Here is a 14,713-nt window from a genome sequence, read left to right as displayed (position 1 = left end):
TTGCGTATATGGCAATGCGTACTGCTCGTGAGTACATGTACTGTTCACAAACGATTCCAGTGCACCCATCGACTTGAATCCAGAGAATTAATGACAACTTCCTAATACAACAGGCTAAACGTATAAGTGACGTGTTTAGTTAGTACCCATGTTTACCCATGCATGTTGATTTATTTATTTCATTGATTAATATTTATTTTGATTATTATTTATTTTGATTATTATTAGGGGTGGAGCGCTTGAAGCCTGGTTCAGCTCCGCTGCGAGTCGGCTCAGTGTTGTACTGCCTCCGGGATCAGCCCACATTTTTGTCCACGGACACAACAGATGCGTTTGAAGGGAAAAAGGAGGGCAGAGGTATATACAGTTATGCTGTAAAACGTTCCTAAACTTGGTGCTAGTTTTTTCTGGGTTCCGCGTGGCAGAGGGCGGTAACAGTAGGGTAGTGGGAGCGCGCGATGGGTGTGAATTGCTTTGTTTTCCTCTTGTGTTTCCGTGCATTTTGGTTTATGTATGGGTCAGTGTAAGCCAAGCTACCCGGAAGCCAATGCGTAATTCTTTGGCTTATATGTTCGTAAGACCCCTTTGCGAACAACACATAGGGCGCAAACAGATAGGGCGCTCGCCTTTCAACGATATGTTGTCACGGTGTAGGCATATTCACCGCTGCAAGTTCTGGAACTTGTAGGTAAGAACCAACTTGGGACAATACAACGAAGCGTACGCTATCTGTCGCACAAACATAAACACACTTTGTAAGTCTCCCCGGACACTGCACAATAATAAAATGGGAACTAGAAGCCCACTAAATATAAAGTCATAATTTAGTCCCCAAACTACGCAAGTCAAACGTGAAAAACCACTCATCACCCTGTTTGGAGGTGGAGTGTCGGAACACACTAAGTGCTGCAATGATGCAGGTGGCAAGTATCCGCTGCTGCTAGGGCTGTCTGGGGATTATAGGCAGCAAGAAGACGTAGCAGGAGTGGGTATGAGCGTAGGCCAGGAAGATAGACCACGAGCACGGAGGCTGTGGTCGATGCTCCGCAGGACGTCCCGCAGACATACATCCGCTTCAGGCGTAAAATCGCAAGCTCAGAAGCTCCAGGCATAGGCAGGAGCCCGGACCCATCGCCGGGCCCCTTCCGCAGCTGCTTCCGCAGCTGCTGCCTTCTTCGCTTATCTTCTCACAATGACGCAGCTCACTCGCGGCACACTCGTGCCTTCGTCGTCGTCGTCGTCTCTGCCTTTCATTTGCAACGCAGCACGTGCACCTCAAGACAATGTAGTGTATATGTAGATATGTGGATACTTTTGAATGCGTGCTTTTCTTCGCGGCGTATCTCTGTTTTGTGCATGTACGTGCCATTTCAGTTTTCATCCATACCATAAGCATGTGGACACACCGTCCTTGGCACCTCATGGATGCATTGCTACACAGCTTATATCGAGGCGCGCCATAAGAAGCAGCATGGGGCTTATGGGGACAAATGGACAGTCTGCCTTGTAACGAACTCTAATATATCCTTTGGCAGGCAGTTCAAGGTAGAGTCCCAGTAGCTATCGCCTCCTGTAAAGGTCGAATGAAACGAGACGCTTGATGCTTTTGCACCGCAGTGGATACCACGTTCACCAAAAGTAAGAGGTCTGACGAATAAGCAGCTTTAAAAAACACCAGCTGCTGGCATTTCCAGTCTATACATCTGCTCATCTTCACGACGACGTTGTGTGATCAAGGGACTGAATCCAAAGAATTAATGACAACTTCCTAATACAACAGGCTAAACGTATAGGTGACGTGTTTAGTCAGTACCCGTGTTTACCCTTCTTGTACCTCACGTGAAGAGGTGAAAGATGCGGAGCAGTTGATGGGGCTTTACTATATGCTGATTGACAAGGCAGGAAAAAGGCTCCTTGGTCGCCTACACTCTGAAGGTCTTCCCCGCGAAACTTTCTGACACGAAGCTTTGCCAGAAGCACCGCAAATTGTCAGACGAGGATTCCTAGATGAGCTACTTGCGTTCCTCCGAGGCGCTACATCTACGGACACTTGGTGAACCCCTCTCATGTCCACGTCAGAGATGTCGGTCAGGAATACGTACGGATGACATCGATACTAAACCTTCAGGGTGCAATCTTTCCTGTCTCTACTTTATGTCCGTTGTTCTTCTTGCGCCACTGGGTTGTTGGAGAAGCACTCGTATACACCGTGCCAACCGTGGCCTGTCAAGGCTACGGTCTGCTTTCGGACGTACGAGCGTAAGCCGTCGATATCGCGCAAGACTGCCATGGCTGACCGGCGGCGTTTGTGATGATGACCCGGGCCCCCAGCTTCGAGCAGTAGCCACGCAGAAGGCCTAAAGCGAAAGCGTGTGCCTTAGTACGCCCCCACTTGCTGACACTAGGAGGGCGCCGGGGAGGGCGAAGAGAAAGCGGCCGCTCATCGTGCTCCAGAAATGAAGCGGGGGCCCCCTTCGGCGCCGCACCTCGGACGTACGAGGGCATCGCGGCCACCGCGCGAGGAGGGGAGGGGGGGGGGGGAGCTGACCGCTCGCTTCCTTCCGAAGGGGGTGGGGGGGTCCGTTGGCGGCGGCGGCCGCGTAGAGGCATCGCTTTTCCGGCGGCCAGCGACGTAACGTGGTCGTCCCACATGACGGGTTCTTCGCCGTCTTGGCCCCCTTTCCTTCCGGCCGCCACCGCCGCCGTGCGCTGCATCGTCGTCGTGTTGGAAAGGAGGATGAGGCCTCCGCTGCTCGAGTGCGAGGGAGTACAGCGGCGCGCGCTGTCGGTCCCGTTATAGGCCGGTCCCGGAACAGCGCGATCGAAAGCCGAACGCGCGCGGAAGGAAGCAGTGTTGGTGCCAGCGAGCGAAGCGTGCGTCGCGTGTTTTGCTCCGTGTGGTGCGATAAAATATTTCCGGACCCGTGCACGTGTTCTTTCGCCAACGCAGCCGGCGGTGCAGCGAGCTGTAGATCGACTCTGCAGCTTTCCTGCCGACCAAGCACGCCGTGTCAGCACCGTGAAGAAAAAAAGGAAGTGAAGCCACGTGCGTTGTTTACGTTTGTGTACTACCTGCTGTGGTCAGAGTACATCTTCCCGTCCTCGGGGCCTGTCATCAACGACGTTGACGTGAGGAAGAGCGGCGAGCAAACGCTCGTGTCGCCGAGAAAGAGTTGCAACCCCGTGAATAGTTTGTTCCACCCCGGCGTCGTATTTTCCTTTTTACTGTGCCTTGAGAGTTGTGCTTCATACACCACCAACGCTACCGCAGTTGACCACAGAGATCGCAGTGCACCAGTGGACAAGTTACGTGTCTGTCAGCATCGGCCTCCTTCCCGTCAAGGGGAGGGAGCAAAAAGTGCCGCGCTTTACTGACAGCCTGAAAAGCGGGCCGCATTGTGCCGGCGCTGCGTGAGATCGTCGCCCGTCGCTTCGCGAATCAAATCGTCAGGGTCGAACGGCGTGGCCCGGGCGACGTTGTCAGTCGTCCCGTGGCGGTGTTGCACTCATCGGCGCCTCCCGTCGCCATTCGTCCCGTGATTACCGGTTCCGCGCGCTGTGGGCTGCGGCCGCTGTGCGACCCGTGCAAGAAAAAGGAGCAAAGAACAACGCCAGGATATTGCCGTGCGCTGCCGTTGCCCCGTGGGGCAGTGTTAAAGTGCGGAAAGCTTCCGGTGTCGTTTCCGTGAAACTGCGCCTGGTCGCGGTTGTGTTTTCTTGTGTTTTCTGAGTGCGCATTGCTGCAGTGACGAGTGGGGGGATTGAGCGTGGAAATTGCGTCACCGCGGGCATGTTAGTGTGGAGCGACGCGCCGGTGGACATCATAGGGTGAGTAAAAAATTTTGCTCGCGTTGGACGTAACTCGTTCATTTTTTTTTTTATTACATCGACGTCTGGGATCAGGATGCAATATCTTGACAAAAAAAGAAGTTGAATTTAGGGGGGAATATTTACTTTCGTAAGCTGGATCTTATATTCCAAGTAGTTCTAGTACTCCCGTAACTGTTGTCTTGTAAAATGATCCCCCTGTCGTATATTGTCTCTAGCTCGCCCACGATCGCCTGAATAATATCGTAGTTTGAGATTTCTTAATTATTTCCCGAGGAAAACTGGATTCGTTGGCCGTGTTGATTGCCTTTGTTTCACTGTGCTGGGAGAGGGATTATCTCGATTGCTGTAACTGCTGGGCTACGCGGTGTCAAGAGCCACGCAAGACGCCGGGACACCAGTGGTGACCTGCTTGCAAGCATACGCGACGCGTGCTCCCGTTCTAGTTGGTAACTAAGTGATGCGCGTAACTGGGGTTTGTTACCCATAGAGTTTTGAATGTCGTCATTGTTATGACTGCGAAGGTGTGACAAGAAAGCAAGCAAGCGAGAAAGTAAGTAAGTAAGAAAGAAAGAAGGAAGGAAAGAAGGAAAGGAAGAACAAAACAGAACTAGCGCGGTCTGTTCTAGCCTCGACCTAGTCCGAAGGATGTTTGACCTCTTATGGAAAGGGCCGTCAGTTACAACGATCTTTTGTGTACTTTTAAGCGCGGGGCATACTTCTGTGCGTAAAGAACGGTGGATACCTTCGTTCTTTCTTTTTGGTTCTAGAACTTGAGGCGACAGATGAGTCTGATGACGAGAAAGAGGTACGGGCCACGTCATAATCTACACCAAACACAAGAGAGGTGCAGATCATTTGAATATTCTTCTTGGTAATCAATCTGCAAACGCGAATACGCCACAGCATAAACAAGTGGCATGAAAACAAAAAAAGAAACAAAAGCGAAAATTTGCAATTTTATAATAACTGCAACTCTTTCCACATATTGTGCAGGTTTGAAGAATCTAAATTATAAGGTTTAGTTTAAAAAGCTGGCAGCAAGTTCATTGAATATTTGCAATTGCGTTGCTCGCACAGTGCCTCATGACAGTGCCAGCCACGAAAAGAATCTCCACGGTGGCGTGCTTAGCATCAGATACTGAAACACCAGATGCATTTGACCGTATTTAGGTTGAAGAGAAATGGCTGTAGCCCTAGAGAGAGGGGGGCAAAAACGAATCTTAAGTGCCTTTTACCTCTATATACCTAGATAAAGCGCTTGAAACCTTACGACTGATGCCCTCTTTAAGTGCGTATGAACCTCAGCGAATGGAAATATGGCAACGCAATCAGGGGATCTTGTTATGCCGCGCACACTGCCGATATAGGAGCCTGAAATATTCCAGCTGTAGTGCTTTGGTATCAACTCACGTTCGCCTGCGCGCAAGGACATATCGCGCGGGTATCCAAGGGAGTCAGCGCGTCCTCAAATCCTTGAAGAGTTAGGTCAGTTGCTCGCACTCGATCACGTGCTCTTGACGGAGTCGTGTATTGCGCAACGGCGTGAAGACATGCGTGGCAAGGAATACATTTCTTGGTTCGTGAACACCGAACCCCTGACCCCGTTATGACTCGTCTTGGCTTTTTATGCCCTTTATATATGCAAGAATAGGGTGCCGAGATGTTTGACCTTCTGTTTCATCAGTGAAGTTATAGCCCCTGCCAAAGCCGAAATCCTCATGCGTAAGGTTGACAGGCCACATCTCCGAATTGAGAAGCGGGAATTGCGCAATACGCATGTGATAACGGCACTTAATGCGGAGTCGCTGAACAAGCTAGGATGTGCATGACTGCGTTGCGTTTCGATGAAATAATGCATTTGATAGAACGAGTAAAAAATGAGTTGTCAATCCAATCAATGAATCAATCAATTAATAAATCAATGAACCAATCAGTCACAAATCAGTAAATAAATAAATCTGTGACGAGGTTTATTGGACTCGCCAAGCGTCAGCCAGAAACACAGCGGCAGCGATGATCACTCAGCTAGATCGGCGAACTGGCCGTGTGACACGAGATGGCGACAGCGCTTTCTAGTGTGCCAATTTTTTCTGACTCCGAGACAAGCGATGGTGACGGGGCTTTCCAGTGCAATTCGCCTTCCTTACGAATCAAAATATTTGTTTCCAACAAGTTCGTTGGACTGCGGCCAGATTTGTAGGCCCCAAAGATGCAATATATATATATATATATACCCTTTATGATAAGTATAGATTCTTCAAATAAAGGGTCAACAAATGTAACAAGCGGACAGTAGATAACAAACAGTAGACTACAGGAGCCTTGACTGAATAAGCGCAATGTCTGTTTTTTTGTAATGATGCACACTCTTTACTTTTTTTCGAAAAAACACCCCATCTGCGAGAACTGTCCATTGCAGCTTGAAATGTTACACATCACAATAACGTTGCGCACCACATTAAAGCCATATATCAACGCGGATGCATAAGGAAAGTGAATATGGTTTAATGCTATATCTAAATCACAATCAATTTATTCAATCCAGGCCAACTTGTAATGGCCATTACACATTTCGTGCGCAGATGAACAACTAAACTGTGCTTTTCCAGAAATTATTTGTGATGTCTAACTGATATTAAATACAGGACAGTGCCTTTTGCAACATTTCTTTGAAAGAAACACTGTTTACTCTTCAATAACTCAAAGTGCCACCACAAAGTATAGGGCAAGAACTCGCATGAATAGTTGGTGACGTTGTCACAAAGCTGCTGAGGAACGTCGCTGTGGAGGGTTTCAGGCTGATTCTGAGCATCGTACTTTTTTTACACAGGTATCTAAATCTGAGTGCGGGAGCGCTTTCGCACTTTCGTTCCACTAAAATGAGGCCACCAGGCGATGTGAATCGAAACCTCGATTTCCTTCGAAGCCGCAAAAAAAGCGAAGGCACTGATCCAAGACGGCGTTCTTTTTTTCGTTTTTGCTTCATTGGGAAACGGACAGCATCGGCTAATACTACAAGTATTCAACTAGACTAACGGCGAGTTATGGTGACATGCGTTGCTGGCAAGCGGATACAGAGGTAACCGCGAGTGACAGAGACACTGTCACTAGTTAGGTGAAGATTTCTCTAGATGCTCGAAAACATGTGAGACTATAGATTTGCGACATGAAAAGTGTATTTAAGTCAAGCATACAGGCATGTCTGTGTGTGCAAAGTCTAATTGTAACCAGTTATACGCGAATTCGAACAGCGCCAAGGCAGTTCAAGACAAACCATGCGTGATGTTTTACGTCATCACAGAGGTCAACCATATCATTTAGTTCCACTACTGTTTCTCCGATCCGACCTCGAAAGGATCAAACCGGAAGTGAAAACGGTCATGCGGCTGATACAGCCGCCACTGGGACTGCGGATAAGAAATAAAACTGCGAAAAGTGTCAACGAAAGAGGGGCGCAGGGTGAAGCAATAAAGAAATGCGCCAGCGTGGCTTCTTATTGGTGTCATCATCGATGTCGCCATGCCGCCTGACTCAACGCGCGGTAGGACTCCACGGGGTGTCCGGTTTTTCTTCCTTCCTTTGGACATGGCTGCTGGCACGTGGACATTAGCGCCTTCTCTCTCTGCTTCCTTCGCCTCATCCTCCTCCCTTCGTGACCAGCTTCCTTCACCCTCCTCCATTAAACACCGCGAATGAAGTACGCACCTTCCGTCTGCAACCCCCCCCCCCCCCCCCCTATAGCTCTCCCTGCATCGTTTTGCACTCTCTTAACCGTCTTTTTTCCCTTTACTTTGCTAGGCACGCTGTGTCGATTTACCATAGTCAATACCTCCTCATAAAACAGCACAGCCCGCCAGTGGTCGTTGACAATTCTTTAAATGGCGCATTGCGCGTATGTTGATAAATCTCTTTTCTGTCTCACGTGCTTGAAGGGGAGCGTCCTTTCAGCGTCGGTAGCCATATGGCAGTGGCAACAACCTTATTTCGTCAACAGAAAGGATTCGGTTGATGTTGGTGGGCTTCCGGGGTGCGTGAGGGGGCCGTCCGATCAGGTCCTTCGGTGCCGCATACTATGGTCGTGAGGTCCTGTTTTTCGGCGACTTCCAACGCCCAGCTGACGGCCTGCAGTCGAATCGCCGCGTAAGAGTTGGACACCGCATCCTCCCACTCTTGCTCGTTCGAGAGTTTCCATACTCTGTTCGGTTTAGGTTGTTGCATTCGAATAAAATGTGCTTTAAATCTGCCTTTGGGGCACCGCAGAGCTTGCATTCAGGAGTGTAGACACCTGGGTAGGCCTTGGAGTATATATAGGGGTTTGGGAAGGTGTTAGTTTGTAGCTTCCGCCATACCACTTGTGGAGGTTAATTAAAGGTTTTGTCCGCTGGTGGGAGCGTCCTTCTGTTGTTTCTATAGTATAATGCCATTTCGTCGTAGGTGGTCAAGGTATCTCATCGCCGACCTCAGGGCCGACTCGACCATCGTCCGGTTGACGAAACCTCGGTCTGAGGACGCGACGCGTGGGCCGGAACCGATATGATTCTAATGGGTCTAGCGTTGAAATATTCTGGTTTTAGGATTTGTTTGGCGGGTTTGTAGACCGTACATTTTGCAAAGTTTCGAACGGCTGTCTTAGAGTCACTTCGGTAGCCATATAAAAATTTAAATAGGCCCTCGAATCGGCAGCCACATGAAAAACGCATTACCGGTGCATTTCCCACGCTCATTATGCGATAACGGCTGCATAACGTAACATGTCACATCTGCTCTATTTCGTAACCACAGAGGCATTTCGGACAGCGGATCATATGAGAGTAACATTTAAATGAGGGCTTGAGGCCTGTTTGAAGTAGTAAATAAGTGCAAAAGAGAGCGTCCATGCCCAAACCGGTTACGCACGATCAAAGAAAGAACGAATTTGTACACGTATACCCAACCAACTTTGCAGCGACCATTCAGACAACTTCGTACGCAATACAACTTTCCTTGTGCACAAAAAAAAAAAAAAAATCCTTTCGTGGAAGGAAACTGTCCCGTAGCAATATAAATATATGATATAAAGAATAGAAACAAAACAACGGAAAACATATTAGGATGAACAAGCATGATACCATTGTTGTTATGTTGACTTTTAAATGAATTACTTAAACTGGCGAAATACAAGAGCGCGAAGCTATTCAGAAATCGTCGTAGAGAAACTCGTGTCACGTGTCACGCGAGTGCGTCGTTCTTGCGTGGTATATCATTTAGCACTGAAGTTGCGTTCGCTAAAGTTTAGAGACAATGGTTAGCAATGTTCCTTTATTTTTTTAAGCCCTGTCATATGTTCCTGTACGCCCCCCCCCCCCCCCCCTTCCCCTTTATGTATAATTCCTTTGGGCCTTTAGGGTGGAAATAAACGAAACGAAATGAAAATCAAGCCCGCGGGGTCGAATCAGGCCGTCAACAAAGGCAAGTGTAGCAGATCGAGCACAGTGTTTCGAAACCCAGCAAGCTGAATTTCCATACATAGTGAGCCTAGTTAAATATCAGCCAGGCTGCACGAGTCCGGCCTGTGGGCAGGGCCAGACCTAGGCCATCTGATCGACCCGGTCCAGTGCTCACTTCTAGTGCCGTGTGTGATGGACTTTGGTTTCTGTTGGAAATGCCTACGGTGATGGACCTTACGTCAAGCGAGGCGTTTCCAGTGAAAAAGAACAGCGTTTCTGGCAAACACAAATAAAAACTGCAGTGTACTAGAAGGCTAAAAGCCACTTTAGTAAGGACAAATCAAAACGCGCCAAGCGTCTCACCGCGCTCGCTTGCCCGCGATGAGTTAGTTCATCGAAGGACCGCTCAGCGGCGTTCAATTGGACATAAGTGCGTTCGCGTTCACAACTCATAAGTACTTAGTTGTCCTGGGATTTTCTTTTTTTTTTGCTACACCGTGCGTGTACGCTCTCAACGAAGGTCAGTAATTCATAAGCGCAGTCAAGAAATCTAGTTTAAGTTGTTATTTATCATTAGCGTCGCTTTGAAGTAGCTGCTACGTTCCATTGTTTCCCGTCTCCCGCGCCACACTCCTTCTTAATCTGTCATCTCGTCCACAGCGTTCGTGAGGGCTCAAGCTTTGTTCCTTTCATGGAGAAAATGAAGTCGCCACCGGCCCGTTTCCACTGGTGAGAAAACGTGGCACTCACACGTGAGCTAGAGAGAGAGAGAGAATACATCTACAATAGCAGTTAAATAATAGCTCGAGGAATTGCGCTGGAGGAATCACGCAAAGGGGCCATTTAGCAGGACCCGCTGTTTAGCTCTGCCCTGATGAATGAGTCAGCAGGGTCTTGGCTTCGTGCGTTCTCCAAATGGCGTGGCATCGCGTCCTTTATAAAGTCAATCTATCATGTGCCCGAGAGACTAGGACACCCGCAGAGTAGAGGTGGCACGTGGCATGATTACTTCCACTAAGAAAGAGTACAATTACACGGGAGCACGGCTTCTATAGCGCCTCGCAACGTACTTAACACATCTACCAGATACGCTTAATGGGACAGTGACGTAAGTTCTCCAGCGTCGTACAGTTCTTCGCTGCTTTCACCCCCTCTTTTTTCTTTCGTACTAGCCTTTCGTGCACAACGTTGCACGAAAGTGGTTCATGCCGTGTTGAGCCAAGTGTGGGGGGAAAAAAAACAATGAAAAACGCTCAGTCGAGGGCCTCTCGCCACGTGACGTAGGTTCCGAGGTGTTGGAGTGCTGCTGCAGCTACTTTCTCTCAACCATGCAGCGGTGCTAGAGTTGGCGACAAAACTTCGGTGCACCACGCCTCTAGCGTCCGTTCTTTGACCAGAGTCAATGGAGGGAATTGGTTGCATAGGATCGGTGACGAGGAGTCAGCACAAGAAAACGCAGAGATTACCCTCTTCTGTGCTTCATTTGATTGACTTCAGGCCCAACGTTTAGACGCCAGTCCACTGCTTTTTAACAGTTTGAACCCCCTATTTTACCCAGTGACCACTCCGCAGGCACTGTTTTACTTCGTGTTGGTGAAAATTCAGTACTGCATAATGCGTAAGCTGTGCCACGATGTGTAGCTCGAAAGGTAAGAGTGCCTTGACCCTCGTGACGTGCTATGATGCGTTTGGCGAGTTTTTTAGCGACTAGTATGAAAATAAGCTTGTCGCAATAGAGACCAATTACTGTGCTTTTCCATTACGGTATATTTTTTCTTTTTTTTTTATTTAGTGATACTACAATCCCAAGAAGGGATTTTCGCAGGGTGGGCGTACAGATACAAGCAAGTCGCCGCGTTATGTATTGCCTCAGTAGCGTCACCTAGGCGAAGGCCTCTACTTGTTGATTTGAAGAAGGAAAAACTCATAATAATAAAGAAGGCCCTTACATAATCTCGCAGCTTTGCAGGATCATAATACTACTTCTAGCTGCACTTATCCTGCTTCGTAATTTCGCAGTGCTCCTCTTTCAATGACTCCACTCACGCAGCCACTTTTTCCACGCCACCAACGGAAGGTGGGTGAAGTGACTCTTCGGTGTTGTTCAGCCGTTTTTGCCCAACACCGGTGGCTTTGAAGAGTGCACTTTCTTCCGTGTAATACGTTCAAAGTAATGCTTCCGAGCTATAAAAGAGACTTTCAATGCACCTACAAGAATTTAGAGCGTCTGCAATATGTATGTGACGCCATCACCGCGTTTATACAGTGACAATTCAAAGTTGTCGTTTTCTGTTAGTTTGTTTTCTCCCACGAGAAGGCGTTTTGTGGCCGGTATGGTGCTTTGTTAGCTTTTGTGGAATACCTTGTTCTCCATGGCTTTAAAGCTACGCCGGCATGTTCTTGTAGTAATTACTCCATTATTTGAACTCTGTCCACGCAGTAGTTCACGGTAGTTTGAGTTACAAATGGCGCGAGCAAGATAATAACGAAGTTCCCTAACAACCTGCCAGCTGAACCAATTATACCTCATACTCGAAACATTTTCTGCACGTCAACCGCAACAATTTTCCCCCCTCCTCCCTCTTTTTAAAGTCCCGAGGAAGGTCGTTAGCCACTCTTTCCTCTACAATGAGGCCTCAAGGTCCCCTCCCAATGGTTCCCTCCCAATGGTCCCCTCCCAAAGGTATCCTCGAAAGACGGCGCCTCATTATCTAGTTGCTGTTCCTTTTTTTGCGCGACGCAAGAATGATCGACAATTTTCGAATTTGCCTCATTTTGTTTCTCTTTCCACACCCTCGTGAATGCACTTCCTTTGGCCGGATACCGCTTTTTTGTCATCGTATAATTAATAAACGTTTCAGCAGCAACAACAAAGAGGATGACAACGACCACAACGACAACAACACGTTACGATTTAGTGGTGCCGTAATGAGTGCAGACGCTAGACGTTCACGCAGACGCATCGTACATTTACAGCTTCGCTTTAAAATGCACGATGTCTTAAGCACTGCCAGTGCAAATTCGGCTATGAGAGAGCAGGCCTCGGAGCAATAGACTTAGAACGTCTCCATGAACAGAAAGCATAACTTGAGCTTTCCCTGACTATAGATAAGTGGCACTCTGGAATGATTTACTTACTTTAGAAGGATTTCGCCGTCAGAACTATTAGGAGTATTTGCTCGTGCAAAGTGAGCCAAGAGCATAACGCCCTCCACGCGCGTGCACGCATTCACCGAGTCTCCCCTTCTCTCTCTCTCTCTCGCGCGCGCGCTTTTCTACAATAGAACGCCCGTATAACGAAGTATTTGGGGCCTCCAAAACCATTCGTTATACAGCTCGCTTCGTTGTAGAGGTTACGCACCGCACAGTCCAGAATATATAAAAATGGAACCGTACAGAATAATTCCACCGTTATAAAAGTCGTTTCATTGTAAAGGTGTTCGTTGTAGAAGAGCTCCATTGTATTCCCTTGTTCCCCTCCATCAGCGCAGGGTAGCAAGTCAGACGATCTTCTGGCTAGAATTGCCTTCTGCCGGTCTCTCTCTCTCTCTCTCTCTCTTGGAGGTAACCAAATTTCGGTTCGATCGCAATTTGGTCGTCTACAGCGAAAGACCACTTCTGAGCGACATTATGATCTTTCATAATGTAGGTCTGTACCCTTTAACATCGATGATACACCTGTATAGAGCTGAAAATTAGGTTAATGATTGCGTATTTACACGCACACCTGATACTTAACAAGTATTGGCAGAGGGACACTCTCGAAAGACATCAGGTAGCCCTGCCAACAGTGGGCAGCAGGCCTGAGTACGACTGCATGCGCGATGATACGTTGACTTCGCGGCTCTCTTGCTCGTAAGACAGGAACTTCGGGTAACCGACAAAGACTCTGATGCAACGTACGGGTCCACTCCTTCTCCCTTTCGCAACGATGACGTGATGACGGTGATGATGACAAATAAGAAACAAAAGAGAGAAAGAAAATGCATGGTCCCAACACCGCGCATATTCCAGCTTCCGGTGGTTATGGTTGGTGCGAGCGCCATGCAGAGTATTTTGGCATAGCGCTATTGATTCTACCGATACAACTACGGTTCACACCGAACTGCGCACGCGCAGTTATGCGAAGTGAGTGCCAGGCTTTTTCCTTAGCGGTGACAACAGAACGGTAACGCTATGCTGAAATATTTTAATGCGAAAGCATTTTATGCCCCATTACGCGAAAAATCCGGCGTTGTAGTCGGCGGCGCGACCGAATGATGGCACCAAAAATGGCCGACGGCAAAGAGTAAAACCGCATGAAAAGATACTCGAATCGACGCCACATTTCTCAGGGAGGTTCCTGTAAACAAAGTAAATTAACGCCTTTGCAAAGAATATTAGGCAAATTTCGCTATAGGCGGGAATCGAAACGGGGCCTACGGGATGCGAAACGAGCACGATTCTCTGACGCCACGGTGGCTCCACATTTCTGGCTGACCAAATAGATAGTTTTAGTTTAGGGGACGCAAGCGGCTTGCGTACGCAAGAACTAGGGGTGAGGCTACTGCGCATGCGTAGACCCAGACGTAGGGGTCTACGCATGCGCAGTACCGGGGCCCCTAGTTCTTGCGTACGCAAGCCGCTTGCGTCCCCTAAACTAAAGCTCTCTAATGTGTGTCTAGTGCTTGCGTCTTTGCGCACATCACGTCGCCGCCATCTGACTTGACTAACGCGTGGCCTAGAGCGTGCGTCGCAACCAGCGGGTAGGAGGTGGTGCCACGTCCCTGAGTATATGTAGTGAGTGTATAAAATAAGAAAGCGTTACTAGCTGTCCAATGGCATGCCGCCGAGCGGTCCTTGGAGTTATGAACTCCTCGCGGGCAAGCTAGCGCCTATAAACGCTTGGTGCGTTTTCATTTGGCCTTACCGAGGCGCAGTTATAATTAATTAAATTATGGGGTTTTACGTGCCAAAACCACTTTCTGATTACGAGGCACGCCGTAGTGGACGACTCCGGAAATTTCGCCCACCTGGGGTTCTTTAACGTGCACCTAAATCTAAGCACACGTGTGTTTTCGCATTTCGCCGCCATCGAAATGCGGCCGCCGAGGCCGGGATTCGATCCCGCGACCTCGTGCTCAGCAGCCCAACACCATAGCCACTGAGCAATCACGGCGGGTCGCAGTTAGCACGTTGACGACAGCTTGCGTGAACAAGGAATGCGCGGTAAATAAAATATAATTACCAAAGCGGCTATAATGCTTTCTCATTCCCACACATAAGCAGTCCTGAGTGTCTCTGCTGAATTTTTCGCTTGCACGGCGCTTGCATAGTACGGAGTCCCGCACAATCGACTCAATTTATATGCAGTCTACAGAGACCTCTCTCCAACGTCAGGGGTCAGAGTACCGCCCACACCAAAACAAAGTACTAATTGGTTCGCGCAATATGAAAACCAAATTCTCTACGGTGCT

The 14,713-nt window shown here is 48.5% G+C and overlaps 1 protein-coding gene across 1 annotated transcript in view; it reads left to right on the top strand.

Moving 5' to 3' along the window:
• The first annotated feature begins 3,389 nt into the window (after positions 1-3,389).
• Tsp74F (Tetraspanin 74F) overlaps positions 3,390-14,713 on the top strand; it is a 420,355-nt gene continuing 409,031 nt past the window's right edge. Inside the window, exon 1 of the mRNA XM_055074358.1 lies at positions 3,390-3,828. The gene's annotated coding sequence lies outside the window, so the exon portion shown is untranslated. The remainder of the gene's footprint in view (positions 3,829-14,713) is intronic.

Source organism: Dermacentor andersoni, chromosome 4 (genome assembly GCF_023375885.2).
Source record: "Dermacentor andersoni chromosome 4, qqDerAnde1_hic_scaffold, whole genome shotgun sequence".
Lineage (NCBI taxonomy): Eukaryota > Metazoa > Arthropoda > Arachnida > Ixodida > Ixodidae > Dermacentor > Dermacentor andersoni.
Note: the sequence above shows the minus strand (reverse complement) of the source record. Positions and strands in the feature narration are given on the sequence as shown.